This window comes from Nuphar pumila, chromosome 4 (assembly GCF_984573655.1).
Source record: "Nuphar pumila chromosome 4, dmNupPumi1.hap1.1, whole genome shotgun sequence".
In the NCBI taxonomy this organism is placed as follows: Eukaryota; Viridiplantae; Streptophyta; class Magnoliopsida; order Nymphaeales; family Nymphaeaceae; genus Nuphar; species Nuphar pumila.
The window spans coordinates 24,056,057-24,075,534 of NC_143252.1; positions in this window are offsets into that span (position 1 = coordinate 24,056,057).

Sequence of the window (19,478 nt, forward strand, 5' to 3'; positions counted from 1 at the left end):
GAACACCACGTGAGATGATGCAGCAACTAAACATTTGTACATTTGAGAGTTAACTTTGTTTAGTGGCTCCAGTCTAGTCTTCTATTCTTCCCAAACACTCCTGCCAAATTGCAACAGGTTTTGAACTAGAGATTTCTGGCTGGCATGTGATTTCTTTTTAGTAATATCCCATGCCAAAAGATGACAAAGTAGGGAAAGACTGAATGGATATGGATTCTATGATATGGCCAACAACTTTCTTTTCCAGTGGATTGCCATCATGTTGTATCAGTTTGAGTTTTCTTTATTGGACTTACTGTTATGTTAGTTCTAGTAATAAGTCATCTTTCTACAATTGCCTGCAAGTTTTTCTGATAGGCAAGTTTTATTTTTAAATAAACAGTTTAGGGACCATTAGGCTGTCTATACCGATGAAAATTAATGGTGATAGCTAAATACTTAGTTCCAAGCCATCAACTTCGCTTTGTTGCCTGTGTTGAATGATAGAACAGTTAATATCCATGATATTTCCTATTGCTACAGCACCATTGGAGGTCGAAATGGCTGGACCATGGAACTTTTTTTGAGAAGTGAGAACTTGCTACGAATGCTAAACATTAGAATCAAGCTCTGCTCAACTTGTTTATGTTGTGAGTGGGACTTAACACAAACAATTAGGAGTATGGTGAAATTCTTTTGTTCCTTGATATCTTAAAGCATAAAGAGCTTGACGAAACGAGCGAGTTTGCAGACATAATTTAGAAGTATTATTTACTTGCTGGTATGAATATCTGGGTATGCACATATTAAATTGGAATTTATAAAAAATGACAAGCTGTCAGTGCTGCTTTTCAATTCTATCCTAATTGAAATTTTTGGCAATAACGGACCTTTATATCTTTCAGTGATCTAGTGAATTGTTTTCATCTTTTTCTATTGCTCATTTCTCATAGTAATCTCAAAAGTTAAGTGATGCTCTAGGTTCCATGCCTTTGTTTTGCTGAATCTACAAGCTCTAATCTATCGCATAAATTGGTTTGTCTTTAAGCCTTTCATTCTCTGCGAAAGTGGGATGAAGAAAGACATGCCTTCCCTAAGCGAGAGAAATTTGATTTCTTCAACATAGCTTGGATTACTGTAGTTGAGTTATCATATGAGGTGCGGTTTTCTATTGCTTTTGTTTGAGAAAATGATAAGGCTAGTTGCAGGAATCATCTTACTCGTCTTTGAGTGGAGTAAAGTCTATACCTATGTTAAGGCTCAACAGAGAAATTTGGATTTGTTGTTTATTTGTTTTTCATTTACAATGCAAAGATGAAAAAAAACATAGAAAATGACCTTATTGAATTACTAATTTTATGTGATTTCATAAAAAACTCTACAATTTGTTATATTCTCTCGATGTCCAAAATCACAAATATCCGACATCGTTAGAACACTTTTACTCTTAGCAATTGAGAAGTTAGGGTTTTTTGCAATAAAATTGTACCACCTATCGGCTATGTCCAATACCCACTTAAATCCAGAATCATAGTTTTTTTTTGTGAATTTAGACCTTATGAATTCACATAACTTTATTTGTGAAATCTGGATGAGATTAAAACCACCAAAATTGCAAATATCATACTCTTTCACATATAATGAAATATTTTGCATAAATATATTAGCGAAACACTTCTCACATGAAGTTATTTTCGAGAGGTTTTCTCAAATAACATATTGTTTCACATATATCGTGAAATTGCATAAATTTATGTGTGAAACACTTACTACTAATTTTGCAAATAGCTGACGTTTTCACATATATTGCACACTCTCACACGAAATTATTTGTGATTCTCCAAATGTCATGAATATCTTAAATATTTATGAAACTATGACAAATATGCGATATTTCTTATTTTTTGTGAATTTCTTGAATCATATATAAACCCATTGTAGTTCCCAACGTACTTATTTATGCATATTCTATTTTTTTCCTCTCCAACCAACTATCTCTAATTTACTTCCCTTCGCTACTAATTCCGACAACTATTTTCAACTCATTGTGTATATCATACTTGTTTGCATATATGTTATGAAATCTTGTAAAGTATATTTGCGAAAATCCTACTAATCAACAAAAACCAGACAGTTTTGCAAAGCTATTTCTCCATGTATAGACAAGACAATATGATTAATATAGAACTAAATACGAATAACTTTGAGGTTTAACAATTACAAAGTTATATTCAATTTATGAGCTTCATTGCAAAGTTATAGTCAAAGCTTGACTTGATCTATAACGTTTAACTTGATATCCAATTAAATATAAGTTTAACTTGATCTATTATAAAGGTGCATAATTATCTATAACTCAGCTAGCTGGACAGACTCTTTTGACACCTTTTTAATCGATGTTTTCACCTTTTCATTGTCTTTCGTACTCTTAGAAGCTCTTTTCTTCATGTGCTTGAAGAACTTGATCATATGATTCCTTATATTTGTGACATCTTGCTGGAAATAACCCTTTATTAGCAAATAATTAACTATAATGAATATCTCAAACTAATGAACAATGATATATAAATACATACTTGCATAAATTTCAAACTCTAGTTTTTGTCCAAGTACTGCATATATTGTATGACAAATATACCACAATCATACCTGTAAAATGAGAAAATACCAAGTGAAAAACATGTGCATGTGCAAAATGAGTTGATAAATAAATGCAAAATAATTACATGTTCTTTTGTAAAGGAATACCATTCATCCTTTGTGCCGTCCAATCTTTGTAACAATTGAACTCAAATTGTGCTAAAAAAAATGAACCTGCAACACATGCACAAAAAGGAGATAACAAACGTACATAAAAAAAAAGATATCAAATATATAAAAAAAGTATATTATTGAGTAAGTTATATTATCGTACTATTTGTTTGAGGTTTTTATCTGTTAAATATATGTTCGATGTGAAATTTTACAGTCTGAAGTCCTTTTCCCTCATGTTCATTTTTCAAATAACCCAATGCTCGTTGCCCCAATTGAAATGAATTAAGAGTTGCAACATAAATCTAGATTATGTAAAAATTTATTTGTAAGTATGCAAAGTTATGTAAAAGCATATCTTGTCAGCATCAAGAAAATGATACAGCAAGTCGTTGCTTTCCAAGCAGGCAGTTGGCTCACCTCGCTACCCTTTGGTTATGAACATACAAGGTTTACCAGTTATTTTTATTAATCGGTAGTAAAACAATATGAACGTTGTTTTTATAACTCAGAGAGAAATACAGGGTAAGGTAAAGGGTCTTCGACAAGTTGTCGCTTTCCCTGTCCTCGTTGTGAGCTACTTGAAGTCTTTCTATGAATCTTGCTAAATGCTACCTAGTAAATCCAGTGTGATAATAAAAGAACAAACAAAATTATGTATAAATATGATAAATTAACATGCAAAACTAACATTTATGTCACTTGCCAAGAGAGTTTTTTTGCCAAACTCATACTCTTTCAGCTCTGGGGTGTTCTCTTTTATAGTTTTTTTTTCTCATTAACATATTCTTAACAATAAAACAAATTGTATATGGTTGATATCAAATATATGCACATGTACAACCAATTGTTCGTTGCTTTTCAAAACTTTAGGCTCTTTGAATCCTTATTTTGTAAGAATATGTACGGTCATACATCTCAAACTACCTACATATACATATAAAGAAATAATTAATTAAAAAACATTGGATATACACATAAAGAAGCAATTAATTAAAAAACACTGGATATACACATAAAAAAGTAATTAATTAAAAAAACATTGGATATGCACACAAAGAAACAATTAATTAAAAAACATTGGATATGCACACAAATAAGCAATTTATTAAATAACACTGAATATATATACATATTGTTATTTGTGGTGTCGCCTGTTGTAGCTAACCTCACCAAATATATTACACTTATATGGCACATCCCTATGCTCTATTCTCCATCTATTAACCTTAGGTCGCCCTACTTTGCGAAACACTTTTGGTGGATATACAACTATAAGAGTAGGTGGAGCAATGTGTGAGACATTATTCACTATTGAAAATAACGAATATTGATTATATGCAGCATGATACGATTCAACTTTGAACAACTTGTTGCAGTGATCCGGTTACCCTCGTACAAAATGTGTGTGATCACATGTTTACAAGGAATCTTGCTAACATGTCACTCTTCACAAGAGCACAAGTATCTTTGAATATCAATACTGTAATCGTGAGATCGATCGTAGGCTTCATATCATTGTCAAAGGCATTGCACTACTTACTACTTGCACACGTATTTATTGTGCCTTTTTTCTTCAGTTTTTCTTTGACCTTCAGCACCACAACGTTGTCATATGCTGCCCCGCAATCTTTCTTTTCTCAAAAAGTTTTATTAGCATAAAACAAAAAATTTTAATAAGTGAAATTAGGAGTTTGTCACGTATAGAGAGAATCATTGAATTGAAGTTCTTCGCTATATTAGATGTTAAGTAGACATATCTTTTCGCTTGAAAGTAATAGTTAGCCCAATGTTTTGGATCCACAACAATGATAATATAATTGTATGTGTTTGTACTTTTGTTCCTTAACTTTGTCAAGAAAATAATTGCGGTATTATTTCATGATAAACCAAATTTGTTCAAAAAGTTTTTCATCAAATGCTTTATACAAAATCCAACATGACATATAGGTCATGTGTGAAGGACATCATACTTTAAACCTAAATGCCTATCTAAGATAACTATTAATAATCTTTTCTCTCTAAACTCATCGAAGTATATGAGATTATATTTTAATACCTCTAAAAACCATGCCATAAATATTTGAACTCCTTATAAGCAACTGCAAATGTTACTGAAAACATATCACAAGAATCAATATTATAAGCCGACAACAATATACTCGTGTATCTTCCTATTAAGAATGTGTCATCTACCATAAAAACTAAAAGACATCATTTCAAAAACCCATCAATACTCGCTACAAGAAAAAAAAGGTTTTACTAGCGCACAAATAGCACCAGTAAAAACTTTTATTGGCGCAAATGTGCACAAGTAAAAATCTCATAGATAATATATTTTACTGGCACACTTTACATTCGCCAATAAAATAAATTTTTACTGGCACAATTTCTGCACCAATAAACAATTTTTCATCGCGCAAACTTGCACCAATGAAGATTCTCTAAGCAGACAAAAAGTGTTTTCACTGGCGCAAAATTGCACCCTAGCACAAGTATGCAGCAATGAAAATATTTTCATTGGCGCAGATTTTTGCCAATGAAAACTTTTCACTGGCACAAAACTTGGTCCAGAAAAAAAATCACTGGCATAGATTTTCGCCAGTGAAAATCTGATTTTTTTATTCCAGGCATCATCGGAGCCAATGAAAACATTTCATATGATTAACAATGCTTGGAAAGAGAATGTCAATGTGTACATGTGGAGACTTTTAACATTGACAATTTAACAATATGGGAAAGAGATTTTAACATTTCATATGTAGTTAATGTCAATATCTACATGCGGAGAATATAACAATTTTGAGGACATCCAAAGACTCAAATGGACATGATGTAAGCAATGCAACAAGTGTTGTTTGCCTCTCTTGCTCTGCAGATTCTTCCTCTCCTTCAACAACTATATCATAGCATCAAACGTTCAATTGTTGTTAATGCAGCCATATACTTAAATTTTAAATAAATCGACAAATGTACTTATGAGTAGGTTTATTTTGTAATTAATGAATATATAAACATATTCATTTAATGATAAATAAATAAATGACTGTAAGAGTTTTCACTAAATGCAATTTTTCTCATGTATGAGAAGATTCATTTATAAATGAATAAAGTGAATCAACATTTTAAATGAATAAATGTACATATGAGTATATTTATTTTTGAATTAATGATTGAATATATATATATGAGCATGTTTATTTTTTAATAAATATGAATGTTGGAGTATGAGTAAGTTTATTTTTTAATAAATGTATATATAAGCCTATTTATTTGGTGATGGATGAATATAAGAGTTGTTTCGTATTAAATACAAAAAATGAATGTATGATCAGGTTTATTTTATGATTAATAAAATAAATGAACAACTTCACTTGAATGAATGCACCAGAAAGTTACATGACAAAAAAATTAAATTAACAAAAAAAAAAAATGGCCCTAAATTAGTGCAAAAAAGGGCTTTTTCTTAAAAAAAAGTGTTATTTTAGTCCCCAAAAAACAATTTTCTCGTACTAAAAAAGCCAGAAAAATGGCTTCTTCAATGTTATTTTAGCACTAGTAAAGGTCAGATTTCTTATGGTGCCTCGTAGAAAAAAACGCATCCCTAAGGACAAGGGACGCATGAGCAAAGGGCATAGCGGCAATTCAAGGGTGTGTATGATGCAAAGCATTGCAGCAATACAGGAGTGTGTGAGCGTAAGATATTACCACAACGTGGGGTCATGTTGGTTGTATGATTGCTATATGAAAACACTGAGACGTGGCCATCACAACTTGCTTACAAGCGGTGATACGCATGAACAATAAAAGAGATGGGCTTTTGTGACTATACGTTGAATGGGTGATGTCATTCACTAACTGGTTTGGATGCTCAGTAGAGGCAATAGTTGACAAGGCCAGATCAACACTCATTCTACCCACTTTTGAATCAAGCTCTTGCTGCATTTTGTGGGGTGGTGGTGGAGCTTCTCCAACATGATTTTTTGAGAGGTGCATGGTAGTGATGGACGGTGGAAAATCATTGTGGGGAGGGAGATTTTTTGGGAGGTGGGTGATGGTGGGTGGTGGTAGTGGTGGGATGGTTGGTGGTGAGATTGTTGGTGGTGGTCAGATGGATGGTGGTGGTGATGGTGAGATGGTGGGTGGTGGTGAGATGGGTGGTGGGGAGTGTAAATTATCATTTTCTCTTGGTAAGAAACATTTTTTCACCTCCCTCCCATGGAAGAATGTTTCTTGTCAAGAAAATATACTTTTTAGAAAAACTCTCCCAAAGAAAAAGTCTCTCTCGAAATGTCAAAATAAATGAACCGTTTTCACACATTATATCACTTTCCCTATATCGTTCTCACTTCCAAATGTGCCCTAAAAAAGGAGTGTAATACCACAACATTTTAACTTGAAAATATACCTATTTTTTTTTTTAAATTATAGTGAATGATACTAGACCTTTTCGATGGCAATGCTTTAACTGAACTACGCACTATAGGCCCGCCTGAGTGCAAGCAAGAACATATATTGGCCCACTAGAACTAAGTTTGTGAAACATACAACCAAGGTCAAGAACCAATTATAAAAAAAAACTAAATACAATAGAAACATTCATTTTTGTTTCAGTTAGAATTTTAGGCGAGTTACAGGTATTCCAACTCAACATGGGACTGAATCCAATCCTCGTATGAACTTGAGTTCAAGTCCAGGTCATGAATCGGGTTCAATCAAGGCATCCAAAATTCAAGATAGAAACAAATAATTATAATTCATAAACCAATTTGAATCATTCATCAATTAAATGAATTGTTTGCAAATATTGGATTTTAAGGCTAGCAATATTGTCAAAACAAATTAACATGTCTTTATAAATCATAAACTATTGTCTAAAACAAATCATGAATCTAAAATTGTTGGTTCTCGATACTACCTGTAGCATCCCACTATCGCTCCAACTCATTCACATATTGTTGAGTCTAGGTATGACGAAACATCCAAGAGGGGTGTGAATTGGGTATTAATTTTTTTTCAATAACTCGAGAAATTATAAGAGATATGGAGAAGAAAATAGTCCAAGACACTAAATATATAAAGTTTTGACCAATCTTGGCCTATGGCCTCTCAACCTCATGTTTAATCTACTAAATCTACTAGCTTGACGGTGCTAATAATCAATACAACTGTTTCACACCACTTGTAAAACACCAATCATGAGCTTTTTCTACTCACCGTAGCTCAACTCTAGAGTTACCAATAAAAATAGATTGAAAACAAGTCACTCTTTTACAATTACAAGATTTACAAACAATGATTTTCAAGAGTGAAGTAAACCCAAAGCAAAAAGCTTAAATATATCCAACACAATCGAAGAGATTCAAGATAGTTTGTTGTTGGAGATTTTTGAAGAGCTTGAAAGCTTTGAATCTTTAATGTACTTGAAGTTGTATGTGATTTCTCAAAATTGCAAAGCACTCCTCCATCTTCATTTTATAGCAAGAGATGAAATATGATTGTTAGAGATCCGTTGGGGACAAAAAAACACCTTTTACAATAGCTATAAGACCATTAAAATCCACTTGTTATGCTCTGGAGTCGACTATGCAACTTCAGGGGTCGACTTTTCATTATGAGGGTTGACTCTTTAAAACAGAGCATCACTTGAGCTTTCACAAGGAGTCCACTCTTCCTTCTTGAGGGTCGACTCTTTTTCTCAAGGGTTGACTCTTTTAGTGCTAGTTAATATATATGCATTTGGTTGCTTGAGGGTTGACTCTTTGATGCAAAATAAGAGACTGTGGATTTGGTTGACTGCGGTCTACTCACATTGCTTTGAAACTTGATATATCCACTTAGTCAAGGGCCGATTCTTTGGTTTAAGGGTCGACTCTTCTATGCCATTATATGAGGCTTTAACAGTTGATTCTGAACATATTTAGGGGTCGACTGTTGTTGTTTAAGGGTTGACACTTCTTCGTTATAAGCATGTGTATATTTTCAAAAAATATCATTGAAATTGTGTAATCATTTAGCACTTTTAGGGAGATATTTACAACTGAAATATGATCCTTAAAAACAATTTAAGTAATATTAAATCCATGCACACTTGAGGTTCAATAACTAGTCCTTTGAGAGTTTTGAAATCATCCAAATTAGTCTACATGCTCAACAATCTCTCCCTTTTTTATGATGACAAATCTTTTTCAATAATAATGCAAAAAGATATCACACAAGAAAACCAACTTCAAAAATGCTTCACATTTATACATTTATGCATTGCTCTACTAATAAATTTACCATTTAAAATGCTTCTCATTTATACATTTATGCCTTCTTATTTATACATTTATGCATTATTCTACTATTTCTCTCCCTTTTTTGACATACATGGAAAAGACAACCATTCAATCATGTGTAAGCAAATGTAAAACATCTTGCATTCATATATTTATGCTAGAGGAGCTTACAAACAAAAGCACAAAGTCACTAACTACATGTTATAAAGAGTTTGGTTAGCCAAAAAAGTGTCTTGTTAAAACAAAAGGAAAGACCTAACCTGATCTAACAATATCATACAAAACATACACGACACTATGAAGGAGGAGGCCTCTGGTACTGTTGACTGATGTATTCAAGGCCATTCTTGATCTCAACTTGAAACTCTTTCATCTCAGTTTTCAAATAAAAAATATGATCATGCGTTTCAATAAGAAGTTGCCTTACTTTGGCTAGATTAGTCTTCACAACTCGAACTCCTTCAAGAGTAAGAGATCCAAACTATGATCTCCAATAGTTCTCCTGCTCTCCCTCAGCTTGTGCTAGTCTCTTGAAAGAGGATGGAGCTGATGCAGATGCAGGGATGAAAGGACTGTCTGAGGCATGAACTTCATCATCTAAGTCAATAGATGAGTCAGAGGATGTGACATCCTCCTCAACAAATACATGTTTTTTTAGAGCTCCATTGATTTTCTTTCTAAATATACCCCATTCCAGACAAGGTTCCTTGACTAAAAACATCTGAATGCCCCAAATTCTTGGCTTTTTTTCTTGATAAAGGAACTTTATACAATTATGCTGAAGAATAATTTTGGGCAGATTCAACTGATGTCCTCTAATAATGCAGTCTAGGAACATTAGTTGAAGAGTGGATACTCCTCTAAGCTTGCCACTGATAGAAAGGAGGATAGTGACAACAATATAGTGGATTAAACGATACTCTAGTCTCAATTTGGTGGCTACAAGTGTTTCTGAACCCGATGGAGAGGGGTTTTCAATAATAAGCCTCACCACTTCACTTACACTTCACTTAAACTTGTCCATACTATTAACCCCCCTATTAGGTATGTGCCGCAAATTACTTAGAACAACTTTGTTTACTGCGATCCCTTTTCCCTTTACTAATGTGGAGAATCCATTGTTGGATATCTTTGTATTCACATAAAATGTCTTGTTAAAATAAGGTAGTGGGATTCTTAATAGATAGAAACTTTGTCCATCCCATTACATCAAAATTTTTTCTCAATAGAAGAGAAAAGCCGTTCAAAAAATCAAAATGTATCATCTTGTTATTCAATACCCTTATTTTTCTAAACTTTACCTCATAAAATATTTGACATGCTTTGTTGGAGAAAATCTAGAGGAGTTGGGGTGTCTTGAGCCCGCTTAGTTTGGACTTCTTGTTCTCCGATGGAAGAAGAAGCCATTTTTCTCCTCAGCTAGGCTTTGCTTCACCATTTTTGGGATATGTTGGAGGGCTTTGCTTGGTTGATGTGAAGGAATTGATGCACATGCTAGAAGGAGGATTACCTGCTCTCAGTAGAGGATGAGGCACAATGTCGGTTCAAGGTTGACTATGCCCTAGACAATGTTTGAGTGAGAAAAATGGAGAAAAAAAGACACAACGCAATATGATGGTGAAGGATTGACTCTCCCTTAAATAGGTTATGGATGGTTCAACTCTTGAAATGAGAGGGTCGACTCTCAAAAAGAAGGGATTGACACTTTATAAACAATTATGAAAGATACCAATGTGAGATTTTGATGAGGAGTCAACTCTTCTTTGTGAAGGAGTCAACTCAAGCACACTTGAGTCATATGATTTGAGAAAATATAAGATAAAACTTGATGTATTGAGATGATGATCTGAGATCCTTCCAATATTCTACCAAAATTTCCTTTTTGGCTCACCTTTTTATATAATAATTTATATTCAAATCAATCACATTGTTCAAGCAATTTCAAAAGAAATCTTTTCATTTAAGAGCATATTTCTATGAGTATGCATACACAAAGTAAATCAAGAATAATTGCACTTACCAGGCTCTCTTCTAATTGTAGAAATTCTTTCTCTGCTTAAGGGTTTTGTAAAAATATCCACCAATTGCTTGTCAGTGTCAATGAACTTTAGTTTTATATCACCCTTACTGACATGGTCTTTAATGAAGTGATGTCTAACTTCTATATGTTTAGATTTGGAGTGTTGAATTGGATTTTTTGAAAGATTGATAACACTAGTATGTCACAATAGAGAGGAATATGATATAAATTTATACCAAAATCACATAAGTGATGCATGAGCCATAAAATTTTAGCATAACAACTATCGATGGCCACATACTTGGCCTCAGTGGTAGATAATGCTATGGGATGTTGCTTCTTGGAAAACCAAGAAATCAAGCATCCACTAAGAAATTGACATGCTCTACTTGCGCTCTTTCTATCAATTTTGCATCTAGCATAATCTGCATCAGAGTAAGCTATAAGTTCACAAGGATATCCTTTTGGATACCAAAGACCTAAGCCTAAGGTATGCAATAGATATCTAAATATTCTCTTAACGACACTTAGATGAGATTATTTAGGATTGCTTTGATATCTTGCACATACACACACACTAAATAAAATGTCTGGTCTACTAGCTATTAGATACAATAAAAAACCTATCATACCTCTATAGATTTTAGGATCAATAGACTTACCTTTTTCATCAATGTCTAATTTTGTTGAGGTAGACATAAGAGTTTAACTTCCTTTTGAGTTATGCAATCCATTTTTTATAAGTAACTCTAATGTGTACTTAGTTTGACAAATAAAGATACGTTCTTTGCTTTGTTTAATATGAAGTCTGAGCAAGAAGCTTAATTCTTTCATCATGCTCATTTCAAATTCCCTTTGCATAAGTTTAGAAAGTTCTTTACTCATGACATCATCAGTAGCACAAAAAATAATATCATCTACATAAATTTGAACTATTAGAATGCCAAGCTCATTCTTTTTTATAAAAAATATAGTATCAACTTGACTATTTATAAAACCTTGATTTATCAAAAATGTGCTAAGCCTTTCATACCAAACACAAAGGGCTTGTTTCAAACCATAAAAAACTTTAATTTAAAATTGTAGTTTGAGAAATGAGGATCTTCAAAACCAAGAGGTTGTTCTACATAAACTTCTTCTTTGATAAATTTATTTAAAAATCCACTTTTGACATCCATTTGATATAATTTAAAGTCAAGAGTGCATCCAAAGGCTAATAACTTTTTTATTGCATCTAATCTAGCTTCTAATGCATATGTTTCATTAAAGTCAATTCATTCTTCTTGGCTCTACCCTTGGGCAACAAGTCTAGCCTATTTCTAATTGTTTCACTGGATTTATTAAGTTTGTTTCTAAAAATCTATTTCATCCTAATAACATGATGATTTTTAGGCTTAAGAACTAAATCTCAAACATCATTTCTTTCAAATTGATTAAGTTCCTTTTGCATAGCTATTATCTAAAAATCATCATTAAGGGATGCATCAATAGATTTAGGTTTTATTTGAGAAACAAAATCGAGAAACTTGCACACATTATTCAAATAAAGTTGAGTTCTTACATCTTCATTTGGATTTTCAATAATGTTTTCCTTTGCAAGATCTTTGGCATACCTCAATTTTTTGGGAAAATCATTGTGTTGAATTCTCTTCTCTTGCAAATCTTTCAAAGGTGGGTTTATCTCTTTTTGTGCACTTTTATCTGAGTTCATGTTTTCACTTTCCTCCTTGCTCTAAAAAATACCTATCTCATCATCAACATTGTTCTCATTTGAAGAGAGGTTAAATTCATCAAATACAACATGAATTGATTATTCAACAACATGAGTTCTTTTATTAAAAATTATATATGCTTTAGTGGACAATGAGTATCCAAGAAATATTCCTTTATCACTTTTGACATCAAATTTGTCCAAATTATCTTTACCATTATTCAAAATAAAATATTTGCAACAAAAAGGTTTAAAATATGAAATGTTGGGCTTTCTTCTCTTGTAAAGCTCATATAGAGTCTTTTTAAGGATAAGCATTATCATAACCCGATTTATGATGCAGTATGATGTGTTTACAACTTCAGCCCAAAAATAATGAGGAAGATTATTTTCACAAAGCATGGTTTTAAACATTTCCTCTAAAGTTCTATTTCTTCTTTTAACAACTTCATTTTGTTAAGGAGTTCTAGGTGCAAAAAAATTATGAGAGAATCCATTCTTATCACAAAATTTTGCAAACTCTAAATTTTCAAACTTTCCTCCATGATCACTTCTAATGTTTGTAATAGAATAACATTTTTCTAATTGAATGCGTTTATAAAGTTTAACAAACTAATTTAATGCATCATTTTTGTTAGCAAGAAGAAAAATTCAAGTAAAACATGAAAAACATCAATAATTACAAAACTAACCCTAGTCAACCAAGGGCATCACCACCATATGGTCATCGTAAGGGAATCACCACCCTAGACGGCCATCGTTAGAGAATCACCATTCTAAACGGTCATCATTAGAGAATCTCTACTCTAAATGACACTGCTTGATATACCAAGATGCTAACCACTGAAGTCAGCCACACCATTTGCAGGTCTCAATGGTGGAAAGTCATATATTGTTGTGGCTGAGGACACGAGCCACCATATCAGGGTCTTAGAGAAAACAACACCACAAAGTTTAGTACCACTTTATCTCCTACGACAACCATCCAAAGATCCCACAATCATTAGAGGGCAACCAAAAGAAAAAATTATTAGCATATTGTTTGTGTATCCTTTTACATCTTTAATTTTCATATATTCTTTCTACCTAGAATGGCTTTGGATCCATAATATTTGTAACATGCACTCATGCCACATGAGCTTTATATCCATCTCAAACATGCATATCATCTCATGCATCATTTGATTGTAGGATCAACCCGCTTAGACACATCAGTATACCCAATATACCCATCATGTGCCAATATGTGCAAGTATGTATCCTTAATCATATGCATCATAACATAATTTAAAACTTGCATTCAATAAATTTTTTTACCAAAATACTGCACTAGCACACAACCTCAATTGGCCCACATGTTGCTCAATAGTATGTCATAAAGTGATATTTGTACTATTATGACACTAAATTGGTTCTTTTTCACTCATGAGCATTCACATATGCATACATATTTTTTTATGTCTTATAGCATATTATAATTACATCATAATCATGCTGCATATCAAAATATCATGTTTCATATCATAACATCATGCTGCATATCAAAATATAATGTTGCATATCATAACATCATTAGAGAATTTATTTTTTTATATTAAAAAAGAATTTACAAAAGATAACATCATGCTTTAATAAGCTCACATATTGTATATCAATATGGCATATGTCCATCTGGTTTACTTTTGGAACCATCACATGTCTATCTGGTTCACTTATAGAACCATCTTGATAACACAAAATTTACCTGTTATTGTAAATTCTGTCATAAATTATTCAGGACCAATTAGAGTCTGAGATTTTACTAAGGGATTCTTATATATGTTACATGTATACAGATAAAAACACAAACCTTAACTCATTATAGAATATGAATTAAAATTTCTGTAACATAGACTATTTTCTATTAATAGAACAATCTTGTCCAATTTTGTCTTTCTAATAAAAAAGTCATTAATCATACAAAATAAATTAAATATAAAGATTTTTACTGTGGGTATTTTGATATGTCTAATTCAAGCCCACAAAAACCCAAAACCAACAGAGAGCTAAAAATCTTGTAACATCTGTTGTTTCTGTTATTTAACAAAACATGTTCCAAAAAATTACAGATTCTAGAGCAACTTCCTTGAATTTTTATTTACAAACCATGAAGAATCAACTTCCTAAATTTTAATTGTGTATCTAAACTAATACACCTTAAAATCTTTGCCCCAGATCCTTAGTAATCTGAGAGAGATAATTTTTACAAAATATATTGTCTCCATAGACTCCCTATCAGGATATATTTTCTGTGTCGATTTGCAAAGAGCATATCTCCCATTCCATGACCCATTTGAGTTTCAGATTTGAACTGTGATTACTTTCATATATATGAAACATCTCTATAATTTATCAAGATTTATGGGTTCATGGTTTGGGAGAACCAAATTTATTATTATGACTGGTCAAAACAAAACACAGAATAAAATATAGTTTTCAAGAATCAAATAAGAACTTAATGATTTTCAACAAAAACATTAAGAAAACATATATAATTATTTTGATCCATCAAGAACACATCAAATTCATGCATACAAACATTTAATCATGCTGTAAGTACAAAAACACAACATATATCATGAATCTACATAAAAAAATCAACTGTTTTACAAAAGAAAACAAATTTTCTAAAAAGGATTTGGGTTTTTAAAAACTTCATATACGACACAATATCAGTTTCTATGTAAATCTAGGTTGATATGTATCTGGGTATCATCTCACAACATGTATCTTAGCAACATATGCATGTACAAAGTTACAGTGTACCTACATAAAAAATGTTTAACCTCATGAAATCGTTTATACTGAATGACTTCCTCGTACATTATGCAACACCAAAGAGATGCGACCACCCTACTAGACTTCTATGAAGATCTCCTCCATAGAGAGGGGCGTGAGGGAGGAAGAAGGAAGGAAGAGAGACATGAAGATCTCCTTCATAGAGAGGGACCATCTGGGTTCAGTCTTATTGATCCAGAACATGAGGCAAGCATGACTCATGAGAGAGGCATGCAAGTGAGGGACAACACCTAGATGACTGGGCTCTAACCAAGCAACAGATGCACTATAGGGGCATGCAGTCTGAGGTGATGGTGCAATAGCGGCAGAGGAGACACTGCAGGTCATGTGCTGTGTCATGTAGCAGTGGGACACTTTGCTGGCTGAGCAGTAACAAAAGAAGAGAGGAACACTGAGGCACGTCATCAGGCAGGGACACTATAACGACCCCAACTTATCTTCTTGAAAAGTGATTTTTTTAAAACAATTACAGAAACAAAACCAAAGGATTCAGAGTCACAAATTTAATAAATACCAAAGTACACGAGATAGTCATTGAATCAATGAAGGAATAAACAACTTTATTACTCAATAGAATAAATGCTATAATAACAAAAATAAATAAATAGCCTATCACATTGAGCCACTCTATCAAGAACATTAGAACATGTCACTCAAACTTGTAGGCTCCATGTAGCAAATCACCCCATCACTCAGCTCCCAGTCCTGAAAAATATTTTTGAAATACAGGGTAAGAAACATAGTTCTTTGTATGAATTCTTCTAAAAATCCAAATAAAAAGGAAAGAATATAAACCAAATTCATGCACAATTTCAGAGGAATATAACAACAACAATTTCACAATCAATTTATCATTCAAACATTTAACAAGTATCATGCAACAACAAATATCATACGAAACAGAATAAGTATGAATGCATGAACAAATACAGAATAATAAAGATGCATGAATAACTTATTAAGTTATTATCGAAGTTACTTTTGTATGCATATCCCTATTAAATGCATACAAGTTTAGTTTTTACTTTTTCTTAAACCTATGGGTACTCAAAACAGGCACAATAATTCTTGAAGATCAAGTTAGGTTCTCAGTTGTAGTTTAACACTCAATTTATATTTTATTATTGAGTTTCACACTTGTTTCTCGACTGATATAAAAAATCAACACCATCCATCAGAACAATAAAAAATAACATCTAATGTTGAGACATCAGAAAAATTAGCATCCATTGATGTCACTTTCTTGGTATACTAATAACAACAGTTATGTCAACAACAACACCCTGAAGCAAAGTGGTTGAAATCTCTCTAAAATTGTGGCTGAGAGGTGAACCACCACATCTGGTTGAGGGGCACAAATGCACATAGAGTTTTAGTATCCTCACAATTTGCTCAAAACTGTCATCTAAGATTCCCACACTGTGGAAGAGACATCTAGAAAGAAAATTAGTTACATTGTTTGTCACTTTTATTTATTTTTTAACAAATTCAAGTTTTTTACATAAAAACCATTTTGCAAATCGACATGCAAGACCTAACTCAGGTCCTGGCCCGTCATATTTTAAAAGTGCAATTAATTTGAAAAGTCAATAATTCTAGAGACAAATTTTGCAATGCATAAAAATAAATTTTAGAGCAACACATGCTCTTGACCCACAAGGCCTGCAGTGGTTCATAATTGACCACACAAGCATCTCAAGAGATATATGCATCTTATGCAAAATTCTTAGTAAACATGCACACACTTGTTCAAAACATGCCCGCAATAAATATTCGATCACACACAACAAGAATGCACATATAAATCAATTTGCATACGCATGCAAACAAATGCTTTCCACACACATTAACATGATCCAATTCATGCATAACCTCTCAAATATGCAAATGATTATATTTATGCAAACATCAAAATGAATTTCAAAATTTCTGATGCATATGACATATTTATGCAAACATACTAATTGAATGTATAACATGCACAATTAATATTCAACATATGTATCATCTAGCACCATGACATGCGGTCAGCCGCATGCCACTGCTGTGCTAAAGCAAGCAACAATAGCATGCTATGCTGCCAAAGTGCATAGTAAGGTGTTGCGAACAACAATAGGTGGCTGCACAAAAGGTGCAACACTACTGCCCCTAATAGCTTGCCAAATGTAGCTGAAAATAGGCTGCATCCAGCAAAGTCATAGGCAGTCTAAAATAACAGCATAAAACAAATTTTTGTAAGGTGAGTCAATGCTGATGACAATTACATTAGGCTAAAAAGAATCAAGGTTGCTAACAGTTCACAAGTTTCTAATATGTTCAGATATGCTGCTAGTCAAATAAACAGACATATACAGGTCCGATGACATCCAAGACTTGAGAAAAATTTCCAGTTTTGAAAACCGTCATCAAGACCTGCACATACTAATGTAATAACAATCTTCATAGCAACACTTAAACAATTCTGATGGTGGACAGTCTACAGCATATCATAAACAATCTTGGACAGTAAAACAGATTGCTATATATAACAGCAAAACCTTTTTACATACTTAACAACAAAACAATTTGATGAGCATAACCGTAAAAATAGATTTTTATATGCTTAACAGTAAACCAATTTGATATACATAATCGACACAAACAAATTTTATATATCAGCATAATAATTAGCTATGTGTAACCAACCAAACAAAATATATCTATCACATGATGATAATCTGATCAGCATAGTGGCGTGTCCTAGTTTATTTTTTTTTACAGTCACATAGGATATCAAAACAGAGTTTCATAAAGTGAGACTCAAACTAATGATAGTGGGCCAGAAACCAGCCACCAATATCACTAAAAAAGTACATGCTTAAAAATAGTTCATGGTGTGGCATAACCTTTTCGATTTTCAATCAGAAAAGTAAATTTATTATCAGTCCCCTATAGGATTTAACAAATCTAATTTTTCAGTCCATCAAATTGAACTCAATAACAGTCTAGAAACAACATAGCTACTATGTCACACGGACTCGACTAGGGAGGCGCCGCACCCGAGTCGACACGCCCCGACACGGGTGCGGCTTCGGACTCGGCCCAGACTCGGTCAACGCCGAGTCAAACTCGGTCAAAGAGTCAAGACCGAGTCCGTCCACATTTTGGACTCGGTCAACTTTGACCGAGTCCAAAAATGTCCATTTTTAAGACGAAAAACAAAAAAAAACATTTTTATATAACTTTTTAAAAAATATATATATATATATATATAACCAGACTGCAATGCAGTTGCACAGTCACAGATTGTGTAACTGCAACTGCACAGTCTGTGACTGTGCACAGTCTGTGCAACTGCAACTGCACAATCTGTGACTGTGCACAGTCACAGACTGCATTGCACAGTCTATGCAACTGCAGTCTATGCAACTGCAGTCCATTTGATTGGGGATGTGTGATCTTTAAGGGGAAGAGTGATTCCTCCAACGAAGGGTGAGCTGCCTACTAGAAAGTTGCTTCTCAGTGTTCATGACCAATACTTTGAAATATCTTTCAATTTATCAATTTAAAGGAATATAAATACAATACAACCAGGATTTAGCCAGAGCAAAGGTAACTGAAACATGAATGTGCCCTCTTCCTGTAAGATGTATATTTTCATATGCAAGTCATATTTTCTCTACTGAAAAACTTGATATTTTCATATATTCATGTACTGATAAATGACAATGAAATTGCTAATAAATTTTTTCTGTTGCTACGTTATTGCTTCTATATATATATATATATATATATATATATATATATATATATATATATATATATATATATATATATATATATATATATATAGCCGAGTCCCCGTGTCCAAAATTTTTGAAATTGCTCCGCACCCGTGTCGCACCCGCACCCGCACCCG